Source organism: Balaenoptera physalus (genome assembly GCF_965194825.1).
Source record: "Balaenoptera physalus genome assembly, chromosome: 13".
Lineage (NCBI taxonomy): Eukaryota > Metazoa > Chordata > Mammalia > Artiodactyla > Balaenopteridae > Balaenoptera > Balaenoptera physalus.
The window spans coordinates 33,036,209-33,054,255 of record NC_138892.1 but is presented as its reverse complement, the minus strand read 5'-3'; the positions used below and the strand labels follow the sequence as shown (position 1 = coordinate 33,054,255).

At 33.5% G+C, this 18,047-nt stretch overlaps 1 long non-coding RNA gene across 2 annotated transcripts in view; it reads left to right on the top strand.

Annotated features, from left to right (window-relative positions):
* Positions 1-14,653, top strand: part of LOC309640739 — a 30,315-nt gene extending 15,662 nt beyond the window's left edge. Inside the window, exons 2-5 of one of the 2 annotated variants that reach the window (XR_014252375.1) lie at positions 156-256; positions 6,267-6,297; positions 13,342-13,526; positions 14,062-14,653. This is a non-coding gene — a long non-coding RNA (uncharacterized lncRNA). Of the gene's footprint in view, positions 1-155; positions 6,298-13,341; positions 13,527-14,061 lie in introns of both variants that reach the window. The other variant, XR_014252376.1, reaches the window with a different exon arrangement.
* Positions 14,654-18,047: the final 3,394 nt, after the last annotated feature.

Sequence of the window (18,047 nt, the reverse complement as noted above, 5' to 3'; positions counted from 1 at the left end):
ATAACATAAAAGTTTGACAGTTACCCACTTTCTTAAGAGGCTTAAATATCATAAATGAAAGCAAGCTGGTTACCACAATAAGTGGTTTTATCATGACAATCTTTGTTTTTTCACATTTTCACTCTCTGTCTAACCTCCTTGTTTCTTTTTTACAGGCTTCTCATATTTCTATTCAGGGAAGAGACTCTAGGTTCACTGCATTGTTTTTTACCCGAAACAGAAGATGAAGACTAATGGTCCCATAAGGATAGGAAAAGTATGTGTTATTTTTCTTCTACTCTAGAGTTTATTCCAGTACCTGACACACAGTAGACAGTCAATACATAACTGATGAATCAATAATTGTTCACTTTCATAAAAGTTTATAAAAATTATAGTATAAGGATCACACATAATATATGATCATATTCATATAATATGTGGTCAAACTTCATAATAATTTTAGGAAAACGATCTTATGTTCTGTTAGAAACACAACACAAAGTATGCCATGAATTTTTACACACAAAGAAGTTTTAAAAAATACAAGAGACTAGCACTCTTCTGATGGCCTAAGTATAGCTATTTGGTGGGGTTTGATAGATTCAAATAGATAATGTATGTTATCTCTAGATTCTACATTCAGAAAATATTTACTGACCACGGTCACACTGTAAGATTCTAGAAATACAAAAATTAGAAAAAAAATGTCCTCCCATCAAGAGCTGTAAATTGAGGAAATTGACAAATGAACACACAACTGCAATGCAATGTGATATGGATTGTAATATAGTAAGCACAGGTGCTGTGAGATGATTTATCATACTGGATTACACAGAAAAACTTTCTCACAGACAATCACATGTGAGTTGAATTTTAAAGGACTAGTAAAATATTAACTTCATTTAAAACAAATAAATAAATAAACAATAGTGGGATTGGTGAGAGGTTTGAAAGAAGTAAGTGTGTGTTTGACAGAGAATATCTTGTGTAAAAGCAGAGAAGCATAAACACACTCAAGAAATTACATATATTTTAGTATGACTGAAGTGTGATTATATCAGGTTCTGAGGGGGAAGAGAGTGGGAGGATGTGTAGTGGATAGATCATCTATAACTTTTTAGATCTGAGGATGCTGTTCAATGCTTTTACGCATCAAAGTGAAATAGATTGAATTTATGCTTAAGAAAGACTATTGACAGCAAAGGGCTGGATAGATTGCAGAAAACAAGAAAGAGGAAAGTAAAGCAAAGAGTTCTGAGATTGTGCAGCAATCCAGGTGAGAAATCATAAAAGCCTGAGCTAAGGTAGTGACAGTGAAGATGAAAAAAAGAGGATATGTTTTAAAGACATTAAAAAAAGTCAATAAGGTTCAGTGACAGATATTGCATTGGGTTAAGAGACAGGAAAGAATTAAAGATGACACAAGTTTTTGGCTTGACAGATTTTTAGATTGTGGAAATATCTATCTGGAAAGGAATAAAGGAGAGAGAAACAGATCTGGGTGGGGGTCATGATTTCTTGTGTTTCAAATGGCCAGAATACTTACTGTTATAGTGATCATAAAAAAAAAATAGAATCATGTTTTTTCATTTGATAATGGTAAAAAGAGAACACAGTCCCCTACAAGAATACACTAGATGCTATTAAACAATAAACTAGTGTTGATTAACAGCATGAAAGAATAAAACCTTAGAGAATTTTTAAATAGAAGATACAAACTGCCCTTAATCGCACTAAACTTCAGCTGTTATAAATCTTTGTCGTCTTTCTTCTTTATCCTTCACAGTTTCATTGATAGAAATATTTAATATCACTGTGTGTTTCAATAACAACTCAATGAAGTCTTTTTCAAAGAAATTACTGTTCATTCACTCAGTGCCGGCCTATTCAAGTAGAAAGATGGCATCAGGGCAGAAGGGAAGGCATTGAGAAGAAAGTGAATCTTCCTTTAGCATGTCCACTTAAGACTTTCCCTGCTTTAGGATTACTCACATTATTGTCCTTCTTTATATGGACTACTGGATTAGTGACTCGGGTGTCTTCAGATCCACTGCCTTTAAAGATCTTCCTTTCTTCCTATCTGACTTAAGGTAACCTGGAGAAAAAACAATCTGTCTCGTGAATACTTGACTTTACAATGACCATTTTTGTCCCATTCACAAAACAGAGCATTACACTCAGTTCACATCTCTACATCACTTTAAATGTTTGCTTGAAATTTATTTTTTAAATTACATTAATTAACCTGTATTAACATTATAGTAACTTCTTTGTAACTACTACAGAACTGATGTTTATACAGAGTGTTTTAAAACAGAAAAATAACTTTATTGTATAAGCCATTATACAAATAATATATGCTTACTCTAAATAATTCAACAATAAAAAGTAAATACGGTAAAAACCACTCAAAATCTCATCTCTCTTAGACAATCTATGTTAATATGTTGATGAATGACTTTTCAGATGTGTGTGTGTGTGTGTGTGTGTGTGAGAGAGAGAGAGAGAGAGAGAGAGAGGGAGAGAGAGAGGGAGGGAAATGCAAATTGATAACATAATTTTATACTCATGGAGTTACACTGTACTTCCAATTTTATAACATTTTTTATTGAAAAAAGCATTTTATCTATCTTTCCATGGGTATGTAATCTCTCCTTGTTTGGATAAACCATAATTTTATTTTACCACTACCATTTAATAAATTTGAGGTTATTTCCCTTTTATGTCAATATAAAAAGTGCTTCAGCATGAATCTTTGCCATTGTTTGATTACCTCCTTAATGAAAAGAATTTTATACATATTGCCAAAATGCACAGCAGAAAAGTTATCAACCTACATGTTCACCAATAGCACATAAAACAACCTCTTTCCCTATATCCTTATGCTAATGTTGTCTCTTTTCTTCATATTTGCCAATCTTTTATACAAAAGTATTGCATTAGTTTGCACAAATGACACTTGGAAGGACAACTTCCCTGGTCACCTTCTATAAAATAACACAACCTTATTCAGCAATCACACTCTGCCTCCCTTAGTCTTTTTTCATGGCATTTTCACTACCTGAAATACCATATATTGATTTAGTATTTATTGTTTGTCTTCCCCCATCAGGATTTACACTCTATAAGAGTTTGGACATTGTCTCTTTTCTTTTGTTTTCTATCTCTAGCAACTGGAGCAGGTTCTGGCATGTAGTAGATATTCAAGACTAAAATGTTGAATGAATTTTTTAAAAACCATGCATTTTTCCTTTATAAATCACTTAATTATGTTTAGTGGCCTCTTCTCAAACTTTATCATATAATAAATTCTCATATTTATTCATATTTGTGTTTTGATTCTTTGCTGTGGTCCATATCATAGGTTAATATGCCTATTTTTAAAATCAGTATTACACACTTATTTTTTACTATATTTCCCTAATGCATTTAAATCTGAAAGGGCATAACCCAGCCCTATTTTGTTCATTAGGTGTTTCTAATAATCTCTTGCCTTTATATTCTTGCAGGTGATCTTTTGAACCATTTAATCAAGTTTCACATAATCCCATTAAAATTGTAATTGGAATTGCACTGAATCTGGAAAAATATTTAGAGAAATCTGACATCTTTACTGTGTAATCCCGAGACAATGCATGTCTATATTTACAAAACTTCATTTCAAAACATATAAACTTCATTTGTGTGTGCCTATAGAGGATGTTATAGTTTTCTTCACATATAGCCTGAATATTTCTTAAAAGTCTACATCTAGGTATGCAACACTTTTGTCATCATTGTGTGTGTCATTGTAAGTGTGTCATGATTATACTTTAACTAGTGTTCAAATTTCTCTTTGAAAGATCTTGCATTAGAACTTCTCAGAAACCCTACATTATAATGCCATAAAGCATACTGAAACTGAATTAAAACTTTACATATAAAATTGTTTCAATAAAATACGAATTAATAGCCTAAAAATGGACAAAATCAACTTACATTTACATTGAGTTTAAAAAAATCTATCTTATTTTTCTTAAAAAATGTACCAATGACAGTATATTCATAATTTTCTAAATGAAACCCATTGACCTTTATATTTAAAAAAATTTTAGACGTGTGGTTGAGTCATTTTTCCAAACTTTTAAGATGGTGATTCTCTCTGTATAAAAGAAATGTTCTTTTTTTCTCAACGTATTTAAATAACCTAGAATTAAAATCCCAGGGGTAGATGAGAAATAAATGCACACACTCAACATGCTCACTTTCTAGAATGCAATTTGAAAGAACTCAGATATGCTTTGACCTGAGAAAAATCAAGAAGTCTCACAGATGTAGCTGTAAGGTTTTTGTTTGTTTTACATAAATGCCATGCTAGTCTTTACATAGTCATGAAAAGTTGCATAACTCAGCCATTAAGGAGAGAACTAGAAAACTTAAAATGAGTAAAGCTTCCCAAAGGTGTTTTTAGGCCAAACTATTGTTGCTGAGAGAATATGATTTCTAATAAATGTGTTCACAATCAGTTGATTGGAGAGCCTGAGAAAGAAGGATGCTAAATTGCAGCCTTCTGAGTATTTCTAAAATGACCATACATTTAATATGTTATTGGACTTCTGGGTACTGATCGCTGAATTGATCACATCTTTTTTGATAGGCCAATCTCTTTTTGTCCTATTTCAGCTTGGAAATATAAACCATAACTCCTACACAGTTACATTTGCCATGATCTGAATGAATCTTCCTGTGTAATTTCCACTAATCATTTTTATTCCTCCATCTGTGCAAAAGACGACTTGATATTACCAACTAACCATCTGCACGTTTTTGGAAAGGCTGCATAGTGCCTGTTTATGTGAAACCAGACATATCCTGTCTCATCACAAGCTGAATTCACCAAAAGAAGAGACTGTATAAATATTTTTAAATGTTCCTCCTCTTATTAAATAAAGACACATGAGATGACTATGAGATGACTAATGTAACATAATCAAGCTGCATAATATAAGCATCAACCACAATATTTCAATGATACAGTTTTATTCTTTGTGGGAGAAAAAGTTTTAAAAATTAATGGACAAAATAAGGAAATGGTTTTAAGTCAAAACTATGCTAAACTGGCAGTTTTGCCTCACAACATTTTGTTGGAAGATAAGAAGGCAATTTCTGCCAATTTCACAAAAAGACCTCCCTTTCTCTGCCTTAGTTACTATCCCCTGGGCGCTTTATATATCTTCCAGTAGACTCAAATGCTGTTCCTCCAGGGAATGAAGGAAGAACTAATCTCACCATTTGCTAATCACCATTCCATGCTCTAGTTTTCGGAGATTTTCAAAAGCAGAGCTGTGATACAGGGGACCACATCCTTCACTCCTGCTTTACACTCCCCACTCTCATCACACTAGAACTCACTCCCATAGACCTAGTGCAGGCTTTCTTCACTAGCAGAGTTCAAATGTTTTCTATCTTTCCTCACAACAAGTTCTTGTATCTTTTGAAATATTTGAATATACTTGACAACTGAAATCACATATTTTACTAATTTTTCAAACATATTTTAGTCTCTAAAATTGTCTTTAATGGGATTTACTGAACAGGCTGCATATTTTAACAATCAGCTGGTATGCTTCCTTGATTGTGCTGCATATTTGAATACTTACGGTTTTATATATTTTTTTGATTGAGACTCATACTTTAATGAGCCATACAAATTGCATCTTTGCAGAGAAGGTCTGTCAGAAACTTAGTGCTGAAGTGTTTGGGAGACTTTCTACTTGCATCCTTGTATGTGTACTCATGTATGTGTGTGTTGGGAGAGAGGTTTTTCTGGTATCTGGGGAACTGCAGTTAGAGATAAGCCTAAAGAAAACGTATTTGCTTTAAAAGAAAGATGAGCACCAATTTCTAACTCTAAGTTCAGGTTACAACTGAATGGAATTGTGCTTTCATGTAAAAAACAAAAAACAAAAAACCTGAAATCCCATCTCTCTGATATAACATTAATGTTTTACTGACCAATCTTCTATACATCTCTGTGTGTATGTATGTGAAGCAAAATGGATAAACTCCCAAATGCCCTGGTTTTATAAAGACGTGCTGAACGTACATCTTTAGGGAGAAATCAAGAAATAGTTTTACTTTTCACTTTTAAAAAGCTCTGATGGTTCTCACTTCCCTGCCCCTTGTCAGCAATGTGGTCAGAAGTCAAAATTTAACAGTAAATTTCAGGCAATGAAAAAGTCTAGTCTAAGCTAAATAAGTACTCTTATCTTACATTCAATGTAAAGTTTCTTTTCTCTCCCTAGACCAGAGAACAGCAGTAAAAAAGGAAAGTATGTAAGTGTGGTCTTTTCCTTCAGTCTCCTTTCTCCTCCCTCAACTATGATTAGAATTAACACAAGGCAAGACAAATAAACAAACAAATAAAAGATATAATAATTGGAAAAAAAGGAGAATTATCTTTATTCACAAATGACACAGTTGATGTTATTAAAAATTCTCAGAAGAAAACTAGTTTATCAGATTAGCTAGTCAAGACTGGAAGCTTGACTTAAAGAAATATGAAAGAGAACATTTTTTCAGAAGGTCTTGGTACTGAGCTCTCATGAGGTACTGCAGTAAGTCAAAGTAGCAATATATATATATATATATATATATATATATATATATACACACATATATTTCTTTTTACTTTTAGGTATTTGTCTCTTCCAGAAAATAAAATTGTATTGATTTATATTTCTTAACTACTTAACTAGTGGCTTGAATTGGTGGATCAGAGATGAGATTTTAGTTGGATGGTGAGTCTAGGTTAGCAACCACATAACATTCATCTAAATTACATCATCATAAAAATGATCTCTAACTCTCATGAACTATCCAGTAACAGTGAAACACATATGCAGGTGCAATCCTTCATTTGTGTGTCACTTAGAACTCTTAGGAAGGGAATCTAACTGTAAATATTATTTAAAACAATTTTTCTCACTCTATTATAGGGTAAGAACAGGAATATTTACTGTTTGTATTACTATTCATTCATTTGTTAAAGAAAACTGTAGCAAGTATCTTCTAACGCCAGATGCTGCTTGATACCAGGTAAATAATGTGGGAAAAACATAGTTCCTGATATCAATACTTTATTCCATCTGTAATGGAAAATTTCAGGTTTTAACTCCCCAGAATTCAGGCCTCTTCTGATTTTTTATAAGATTTTAAGTCTGGAATTTTGAACAGATTAAGATTTTACTCTACTTGCAAGATAAGTTATCTTGCTACATTTGCATATATGGTAGCAGAAAAACATAAAACCTCTGGGCCAGAGAGACAAAGTTTATTACTCACAAAAATGACAGTAGACAGAACATTATCTTTGTGCTGGTAAACAAGCCCCAGTTCCCACACAGCAACATGATTAGAGTTGGGTGTTGAATCTTACACTGTGAGAATGTATTACAAGAGGAGGAAGCCAGAGATTAGGAAGCCCTTGGTCTTATGCAGGGGCTGCTGGCAACCTGAATATCTTCTTTTTCCAAAGAGAGAGACATTATCATTATTACCCTGGAATGTAAGTGAATCTTCTCTAGAGATGGGAGTGAGACATCTCTATCTTTACTCTACTGGAGTATAAATAAATCTGAGCAAATTGTCTGGTAATGCCTAGACATGAAGTAACATGAGAGATTCATGGAAAATTCACTTCTAACAAAGGGAAGGCCTTGTTATACTTCTGCAAAAGTTGAGCATATGAATGAGTGGACAACCTCTTGCCCCCACTCTGTATACAGTATTTTATTTAGAAAGTATATACAACCTAAGCTAATTCAAAAATTTGTACTGAAACTATGGAGAATCCTCTTTCTCTTTTTCCCCCATTGAACATGTACAAAGTGTAATTTGACAAGATTAGTACATTCAACATGCATTCTTCAAGAGTATAACTTAATCAATAACAATTTAGTGAACACTGAATACATGCTGACACATATGACATGAAGATGAATTGGGCATGGTCCCTTCTAACAAGCAGCTTAACAATCAACTGGTGAAGGTCCAGGGTGAGGATTGTAGGGACATAAATTACTGCGGTACCAAGTAGAAAGAGGCAGCAGAGCACAGTTATTAAGAGTATAAACTCTGGAAAAAGACTCTTCTTAGCTTCCCTAGTTATGGTTTAGACAATTTATTTAAGCTTTCTCTAGCTCTGTTACTTTATCTGTAATAATGACCTGGTAGTATAATTTAATCCATGAAAAAAGTGTCTGGAATAATGCATATACTAATAGTAAACACACAATACATTTAATCTATTATTATTATGCTAAGTAATAAATATGGCTATGTTTAAATTGCTTTCAACTTGTTGAAAAAGCACTAACTTGCTATATTCTATTAATTTTATTCATAGCACTTATTACCATCTAAAATTATTACATATATAAATATTCACATTTACTGTGGACTCCTTTCCATATATATGTTTAATCATTTGTTTAGATCTCTCTCTTTATAGTATAATTTGGAAAACAACGAAGACCTTGTCTATTTTATTTTTCCTATAGTTCAACTCTTAGAAAATTATCTTGTACAAAGTATAATCCAAGTAAACATCATCAAATAAAATCTACTTAGGCCAGTCAGGGAAAGTAAAAAATACTTGAAATTCTCAAGCACACATGTATCGATAAAGTATAATGTATTTTTGGTAATCGTTAGCCGGAAATTAAGCTGCAAAACTATGATAAAAACAATTTTCAAGAAGTCCCAACATACTATGGTAAGAACCTTAGGTTTTAATTTTGAAACAGAGTATCACCAGTTTCTTCATCATGAGAACTATTTGCAAAAATTTTCTTTGTAAAAAACTATGTCAGCAATATTGAGAATGAACTTAATGGTGATAGAGGAAAATGGATACATGTATATTATGTAGAAAGTTAAAACTTCAGGTAAGAGATGACAAGTGCCTGCAATAGGTCTCACAGGATGGATTCAAGTAATATTTTACAGACATAATGGACAAGATTGGAGTAATTCCATATGGTGATCAAGCTAGGTATACAGTCAATAGAGTTGATGTTTTGGATTGCAATTTGAATATATTGTGTGACTCACTTAAGCTTCAACTACTGGTAACTGTCAACAGAGTTCCTAATGGTTCTCTAAGGGAGTTTAAAAGAGGGGCCAAAGTAAACACATCTAAATTGAGTCAGTGCATTAATTTATATAAGACAAAGACAGCTGCCTCCACAAAGAACTAAAGAAACAGAAACAAACTGGTATTTTGCTTAAAAAGGTTTAAATGAACTTATTACACACACCCATCTGGCTGCACTTATCACTCCTATAATTAAAGACAATGTTGTTTCAAGTCTTAAAGATTAATAAAGGATCAAACCAAAGTCTACAGAAATTACGTTAAGAAAAAAATAAAAATCTGTTTAAGCAAAAACTTCCAATAAAAGATTAAGAACTTCTTTCTTTATAAATACACTTCACAATAAAAATATGTATGGCAGTGCAACTCACTATAACAAAGTACTAAAGGAATTCTTCCTCAGAAAGAAACCACAATGTTTCAGACCAAAGAATCAGAGATAATTTAAACTTTGGCCTCAGCTGGTAGAGAAAATAATGCAGAGAGCCACAGAAATTTTTTATCTGGAGCCATGTTTCATCTGGATCTATGTGGAAAGCAGCTTTAAAAGAGCAAAATAGAAAAGATTTTGAAAATAAAATCTAAAGGCTAAAGTTATTTGATGTTAGACATTCAGCTACAGGTCCTGAAGAGTCAACTGAGTTGCATGTAAAGAAAGTCATGGCTTGCTCAGAGCTTCAGGAACTACTGAAGAATAAACACCAGACTCTCTTCCCAGACAAAGGAAGTATCACATTTGGGTACTGGCTTTGTGTTTAAAACATTTTGCCAGCTAAATGAGAAGTTTTCTGTATGTTAGTGGGTGCTGGGGGCAAAAACAACTCTGGCTTATTGTTTTTTTTACTGTTTCATTTTCTAGTCCCGGTTAGGTACTTTTATCATATGCTACAAGAAATAGGGTGCAATAACAGTGACATATTTTTTCTTCCTTTTGGTTAAGGAACACTTTACTGAAAACTCTGCAATATCTTTCTATAATTACTACCCAAAACTACCCAAAAGACTTGAACAGCTGGTCGAGAATGAAGGCATGATGAGAGCCTGTAGTAAAGTAGAGAATGGGGTGCAGAATATGTGTACAGGGACAATCTTGTGGGAATCTTCTGCTTAAGTTCTCTGCTACTGTTTGCAAACTACCTCTTTTAGTGTGCTAAATAGAAAAGGACAGAGTTCTCTTTGTGTTATGAAGAGGCCTAAGTAATGCTTTCATGCCACGGAGCATAAAAGCATGACTAAATGATTTTCTTTTATCATGTAATTTTTTCGATATGTAATTAGATGGTGCCACCTCCTTCACATTTACCTGAATTCAGTCTCAGATATGAATTATTAAAGTCCATGTCAACATAAGGGTCTTAGAACGGAAGAATGAAGGAAGGAAAGGTAAATGAATAAACACTCAAGGCTATTCCCAGGAATGATGGCCATTTACCCTATTTTTCAATTCTTAAAACCGTCATTTTGATCTATCACCAGGATATCAGAATGTGACAGCAAAGGATCTTGGGTATCACATGATAATATTTGTTCTGTCTGTATATGCTGGAGAAGAAATAGCCTACCAAAAAGAATAGAATGGAAGGAGGAAGTGTTGTGATTCATTATAAGATTGAATAGAAATGTGTTCAAATAATGTTGTGAGCCTGTCTCTCCCTCTCTGTTGTTGTTGTTGTTATATTATTATTATTGGCTATGCTTTTATTCTGTTGATTGTGTTTTCAGGCAAGACCCCTAGTGTACTCAGGGTTATGTAGTGTTTATAATTTACAATTTCAGAAGAGAAATAATATCATAAGTTGGTTAAGGGAAAGCAGCTTGAGCCAGTATTGTTTAGAAGTCTAGTCTTGCAACTTACTAGCTAATGTGAACTTGGGTAAGCAATTTAACACCTCTGAGCTTCTGTTTTTCTATAAAATGAGTATAATAATAGTATTAAAGCTCATAAAGTTATTGTGAGAATTAATTTCTTCTGCATAAATCACTTGGAATAGTGTTTGGCACATTAGAAACATTCTATTAAAGTTATCTAAAAAATAAATAAAGTGGAACCCATCTCTCTCACAGTGTCAATATTGTAAAGGGTCCTGACTGGCTCTGCTTGGGAAGTGCACTCACCTATGAACCAGCCTCTGTGCCCTGAGTGATGATATAGCCAGAACACAGGGTGGGAAGTGCAGGCCTTCTTCTCTGACAATGTCACAGGAATCACATGAAATGGGGGAGGGATAATTCCCAGAATCAGATTAGGAAAAAAGAAAAAAAAAACAAGATATACTCTAGCTATGAACTGTTTTCATTAAGATTGTCCCATAAACAAGGGTATATTTCAGGGTTAAGATGGAAGCTGTCAGGGACTAGGGAAGGCAGAAGGAGGGGAAGCAAAACATGAATTGACATCTTTCCAGCCGGGTCCTTCTACTCACCTGCTTCTACTACTTCTCCCTTTTGTGTCACTGTATTCTTTGCCCTACCCCTAACCCCCCAATAATTCCCTCTACTTCCCAGCATCCTAGGATCATACTGTGGCTTTTGTATGTGGGTATCACAACATATGTCCTAGACCTTTCACCGTCAAGTGTCTTTTTAGGATATGTCTGAGTGCTTTTACAATATTAAAGATACTAACCACTTCAACTAGAAAATTTGTGAATATAGTAAATACAAAATCACACTAAAGGCTTTCTGATTTTCAGATAAAATGCTGGTTGAGTAAATGAATTATTTAATTTTAAACTGGGAACCAAGTTAAACCACAACAACTATAGAAAAAAAGTGTGTCCTTATGTCTTTCATCTTTTGTGGATTTATTTTTTGTGGATTTATTCATTTCTGGGTAGTAAGTCAATCCAATAAAGTATGTCATTACTTTATTCCAATTCCAATTCTTCTGTCCATTATGTCCTGACCGTAATACTTTTAAGGATACATTGGCAGATTAGGCAACAGTACAGTAAAACTGGGAAATCTCCACTGAAAAAGAAATGGCACACACTGAGCTAAACAGACATGAGTATTTTTGCCCTTTAGGGAAGTGTTCAGCTCATCTTCCTTGTTTCTAATGCACTCAAAGCCTCAGCCTGACTAATTCATACTCAGAACAAATTGCATAACACTCCAAGACTGACACATCCAAAGTTCATCCATTCTGTAGTAGCTTGACATTAGAAAAGGGCAACTTTTGAAAAATGAATAAAATAGATTTTCTCACTCTGCTGGTCATGTCTCAAAAACAGCTGAACAGGTTTTTTGAAACTTAACTTTCAAATAATGCATCATTCAACATTCACCATTTTAACATTGATAATGTTAAGATTTGCAACAGTCATTTTTTTCTGAAAACCTAAATAACTGAGGATTTTAAATAGTATTAAAAATATAAGTTCCACGAGGATAATGACTTAGTCTCTTTCAGTCATAGCTTAGCTCAGTATCTCTCACTTAATAAATGTTTTTTTTTTAAATAAGTGATCAATTTAATGAATGAGTAAAATAAAGGGTTTTATTATGGAACATAAGTATTACATGATAGTGAAATGCACAGGTAGATAATCCTCAAGTTATTAATTCATAATAATCATTTCTGGCACTGAGTCAGTTATACAAAAATTATTAATGTATGATAACAACAGGCAAGAAACATTCAAGTGAATTTATACCAGCCCATATATTTGCAGATGTATCACTTAAGTGTATATGTGATATATTATTCAGAGCTGCTTCATTTTAAAGCAGGAGCTAACCTAATTCAAATTGGCTTTGTTAAGAAAAATAATTTATTTAGGAATGTAAAAATATGACTTCTAGGAATCTAGGTTGATTCTAACCTCAGGACATTTGGATCTAGGGGCTAAAATAATGTACCAGGGATCTATTTCTCCCTTTATCTCTTGTATCTTGTTTTGTCAACCTCCCTTTATTCTGCAAGTATATCATCAGCTTCTATTCTAAAAAGAAGAGACTCTTTTGGTCATGTGCCCAGCCCTGATCAATTATTGTATCAGAGGTTTTGGATACACTGATTGTCCCAGATCTTAAAACATGTGCATAGTCAAGAGGCAAAAGGAAGATCACTATAAATAACAGAAATACTAGAGGTGGGGATGAGGTAGTTCCATATTGAAAGGGTTGGTACACTGATTACACAAATGACCACCATTATTCGCATTTCCCTGTTTGCACACCCTTTGCAATACAATGTGACTTTACAGCTTTTGTTATCAAAGGTGGAGTCTAGTTTTCTACCCTTTGAATCTGGCATGGCTTTGCGACTTGCTTTGGCCAATAGAATGCTTCTGCTCTCTTTCTTTACTGCTGCCAATGACCATGGGAATAAGCACCAGCGAGACTGATGGAGAATGAGAGACTACATGTAGTGATCTGTCTCAGGCAAGACACTGATCTGTCCCAGGTAAGACTGCCACAGCCATAACCCAGACCACCCTCCAGTTAACTGCATATGCATGAACGAGCCCAGCTGAGATCTATCAACCTAGCTCACCAAACCAATTTTGGAAAAAGAAATAGATATTGAACCAAAAAAAATGTTGAGTTACTAAAAAATGATGAATGGATTTCCATTGTTGATTAAAACTAACTCTAAAAGAAAATAAAATATTTCCTTACAATGATTAGGTAAATGACAACATCCAGTGGAATAATTTTATAATTTCCTATAATAGATATTATGGAAAACAATATTCATTAAAGTGCATGTTCTATTGTGTCTATTAAATAGAATGGTCATATTGCCTAAGAGATGCAATTCCTGAAAATGGTCGGTAAAAGATTAAGGGATTCGGCATTATAAGAAAAGGGTAGATCTTGCGGACAAAATAAAATGATAAATAATGTTAAAATAAATATAAACAACATTGTTTGCTTTTGTGATAGACTGCCAATCAATCCACTGTTTTTAATATTTTCTTTTTTTTTGCATTTCAAAGCAAGACAAAGTAAGAAATTAATGGATTAATAATACAAAGTTAACTGAAGGAGTGACCTCACCTCACCAACCATGATGCAAAATGAAGCCGGTATCGATGGATGGAAAGTCAAAAAAATAGAAGTTTTTTTTTTTTTCCCTACTAGAGTAGCAGAGTGAATAATAACTTGTAATATAATGCTTAGGCTGGCTACAGGGAAATTTGCAATGAGTAAGAAGAAGCCAGAGAGTCATTTCTTGATAGAATTTTCTCACTATGATATCACGTTACTCGAAGTCTCACTTAATAGCTTCTCAAATATAACTCTTCAGATCCCCCAGAGAGTTATCAATCCTCCTAAAGCTGTACCTGTACTTTCTGAACTGCTGCAATAAAGATTAGGCAAGAATATAAAGAAGATAACTTTTTACACTAACTAGATCATGTTTAAAGAACAAGTTTATGAGGCTGTAATTCCCTGTTTAATCAAATTATATTCCTATTAGCAATATTTGTATGGAACGAGTCTATCATTTATAGTTGATTAAATGTTGTGTTTTTAATTTTAAAATGGGCTTTGAGCCCCTCGTTAAAAATAAAACACTCAAAAAGATTACTAGTATTAACATTGTGGTAACTTAACTCTGAATCTTACCATTTCTCCTCCAGAAACAAAGTAAAAGGGGGGGGGAAATCCATAAGTGAATTTTCATACAAACTATGTGACATAAAACCTGAAAATTGCAATACGCTTTTAAGCATAACCAAAATTAGTTGAGACCAGTAGGGCAATGTAAGAATTTCTGTAAGAAGTTACACAGAGAGCTGAGCCACAGAAACCCAGCAATGGTAATCTCAGACACCTCCAGTTAAGAATCATTCCCAAAAGGTGAGCTCCCCATCATTAGTAAGAAATGCTATGAGCAGGACAGATTTCTCCAAAGAAGTAGGAGTAGTAGTAAAGAAATAGAGAAAAGGTGGGGAAAATGCAGAGTGAAAAGCTCTGAAAGCACCAGCAAAAAAACACCTTCCAAAAGTAGGAAAATCATATTGGATGCATTCATGAGAGGCATCAGCTGATGAAGAAACTGGGAGTGCAGGGCAGGAAGGGAAAAGCCTCTAGCACCTGCTTAAATTTGAAGAGGCAGCAAAGTCATGGCTGGACAGAAGACTACATTTGAAGGAAACAGCAAATCATCTTATCAAGTGAAGAAGTCCTTTGCAAAGGCTAGAGATCTACCCCATCACTCTTGCTTATGCCCCTCCTTTCCCAGGAAGAAAACTCTTGCAAACAACTAGTCCATAAATTGCCAATTGCCTAAATATAGGTAATCAAAATTGAAGAAGGAAAATACTCAACTAAGGATTAGATAAATGACAGAGAGCTACATAATTTTTCTACAAAATAATTCCTCAAGTAAATGTTGCCATGGAACAGATAAACATTGTAAACATTCTACCATGAATTAAAAACAATTATAGTAATGATGAACCAAGTGGAGAATGAAGGAAAAGTTCAAAACAGGAATACAAGAACTCAAACAAGACATGGCCAGACAACACATAAAAGTGAAAGAACTGACAGAACTTAAAAAAGAAAGAATCAAAAAATAAAACCTTTAGAGAAATGAGAAAAAGTTAAAGGTCCAACAAGGTACAACAGTCTATCTTTAATTGTTGTGATTAAAAAGGCTCCTTAAATTCCCATATGCATTTGAGCTTTTTCTTTTTTTTTTGGTCTCCTTGTCTACTCACAAACCAGTAACACATGTTTTTCATTACTGGTTTAATAAATCTTATAGGGCTATTGTTCCCTCATTGCTCTTCTTTTCAGTGTTTTCCTCTTTCCCCCCCCCTTACTGTCATTATTATTTTATTAGTATAACTGTCATATAGAAGATGTCTCTGTGTGCATGTATATGTGTGTGTTTGTGTTTGAAACACTTTTATTCAGATATACAAGCCATTCACCTATGTTTTCTTCTAGTATTTATGGCTTTATTATTATTTTTTTGCATTTGAATCATTGATTCACTTGAAGTTTATACTAGTAGATGGTATGTATTATGGGCCAATTTTATCATTTCTAGATGAATACCCAGTTTGAGCATCATTAATTTAAATAAAGCTCTCTGAAAACAAGAAATCTTATACACTGTTGGAGAGAGTACAAAATGATACAGCCCTTATGGAAGGTAATTTGGCAATATCTACAAAAAGTTTCAACTACATTTTCCCTTTTATTCAATAATGCTATTTCTGAAGTTTATCCTGAAGTTATTCCTCTACAGATGTAAAGCAATGTGTATACCATAAATCTTTGCATTACTGAAGTATAGAAAGACAAAATACCTCATCTATTCAATGATAAAGTCTTTTGTAATTGGAACTAAAGTATATCAACATAATGAAATATTAAGAAGCTCTCTCTCTATATACAGAAACATGGAGGAAAGGATTCAATATGTACCAAGTAAAAATATTACCGGCATTGTGAAATAGTATGCTACTTTTGCTTAAGAAACTGGAAAAACAAGAATTTGTCCACATTTGCTTATATGTGCATAAAGAAAAGCTGAAAGGATACCTAAGAAACTCAGAAAGTGGTTAACATTAGATGGCAGGAAAATAGAGGGGAAAGGAACCAGGTGAGGGGGTGACTTCATAATTATGTTAATATTTGAACAGTCAATTACTCATTTCAAAAATTTATAATGTGTCGTTTTAAGGGAACGCTTTGTTTATGTGTTTCAGATCACATTAGTCCTATGTTAAACTATGTAGATTATAAAACTAGATAATCCACCTGAGGTTGTTCAGATCAATGACTCTGTTTAACATGGGGTTACCACTTGTTGGAAGACACTTCATAGATCTCTAACATTTCTGTAGTCTTGCAAGCAGAAGCACTGACAGTCACTTGTTCCAGATTATCTTTTCAAGGATATTTGTACAGCAAACAGACTTAGAAGATATAGTGTCTCCATCTGGAGCAAAGAGAGGTTTTTTTCTTTTCCAGTATAATAAAGATTATGTCTCCCTACAAAACAAAGGGACAGGTTTGCTTGCAGCCCATTATAAAAGATTGGAGCTTCCTGAGATTATGGTTTCTCCCCTGTAAAGCTTACTGCATGTGCAGTTAATACCTTGCCTGTTTGCATCATCCTGTGGGAATTTAGGCTCGGGGAACCACCACAAGAAAATGATCACACATTGGTTACTACTTTTGCAACTGGAAGTAAACTATCTTTTGTCTCTAAGACCAGAATCTCATGTTTTCTGCCAATATCCATAAAATGTCAGTAAACTAGCTTATTGACTTGCAAGTAGCATAAAGTCTCAGACCCACTGTGGTCTAGACAATGTTGTGGTCTAGACAACATTTGACTTATATATGCAGATTTGTGATATATATGGCCTTAAGGCCATATAGAGCAAGTTTCCTTATCTTATAAATAATTCTTAAATATTAATTCAATCTTGTGATCAATTAATGTAATGATATGCTTTTGTGTGTACATGCATGTGTATTTTATAGGAAAGGATGTAGGAAAATTGAGTTAGGACTAGTCAAAATATTTTGTATTACTTAGAAAATGTACTTATGATGGAAACTGGATTCCAGACTACATTTGAAGTATCTTAGAGGCGTTTTCTAGATGACTTTCTCATAAATGGAAAATGATTCTTCCAAAAGTTAAAATAGTAAGGCTAAAAAAAGAAAAAATAACCAGTATCAGATAGCTAATTATACTCAGATATACTTTAAAAAGCAGCAATTAGCCTTTTGACCAAACTTGTTATTAAATGATTGTTTGTACTGAACTTCAAATTATCTTCAAAATAACAGAAAAAAAATTATAAAACGGTAGCACAGAAAGACTCCAATTATATATGAGCATATGCATGAACCTGGAAGAATGAAAATTTTAATAGTGATGTCCTGTGTATGGTGATATGTCCTGTAATCTTTACTTGCTTATTTGTGTATTTCAGCATTTACTGTT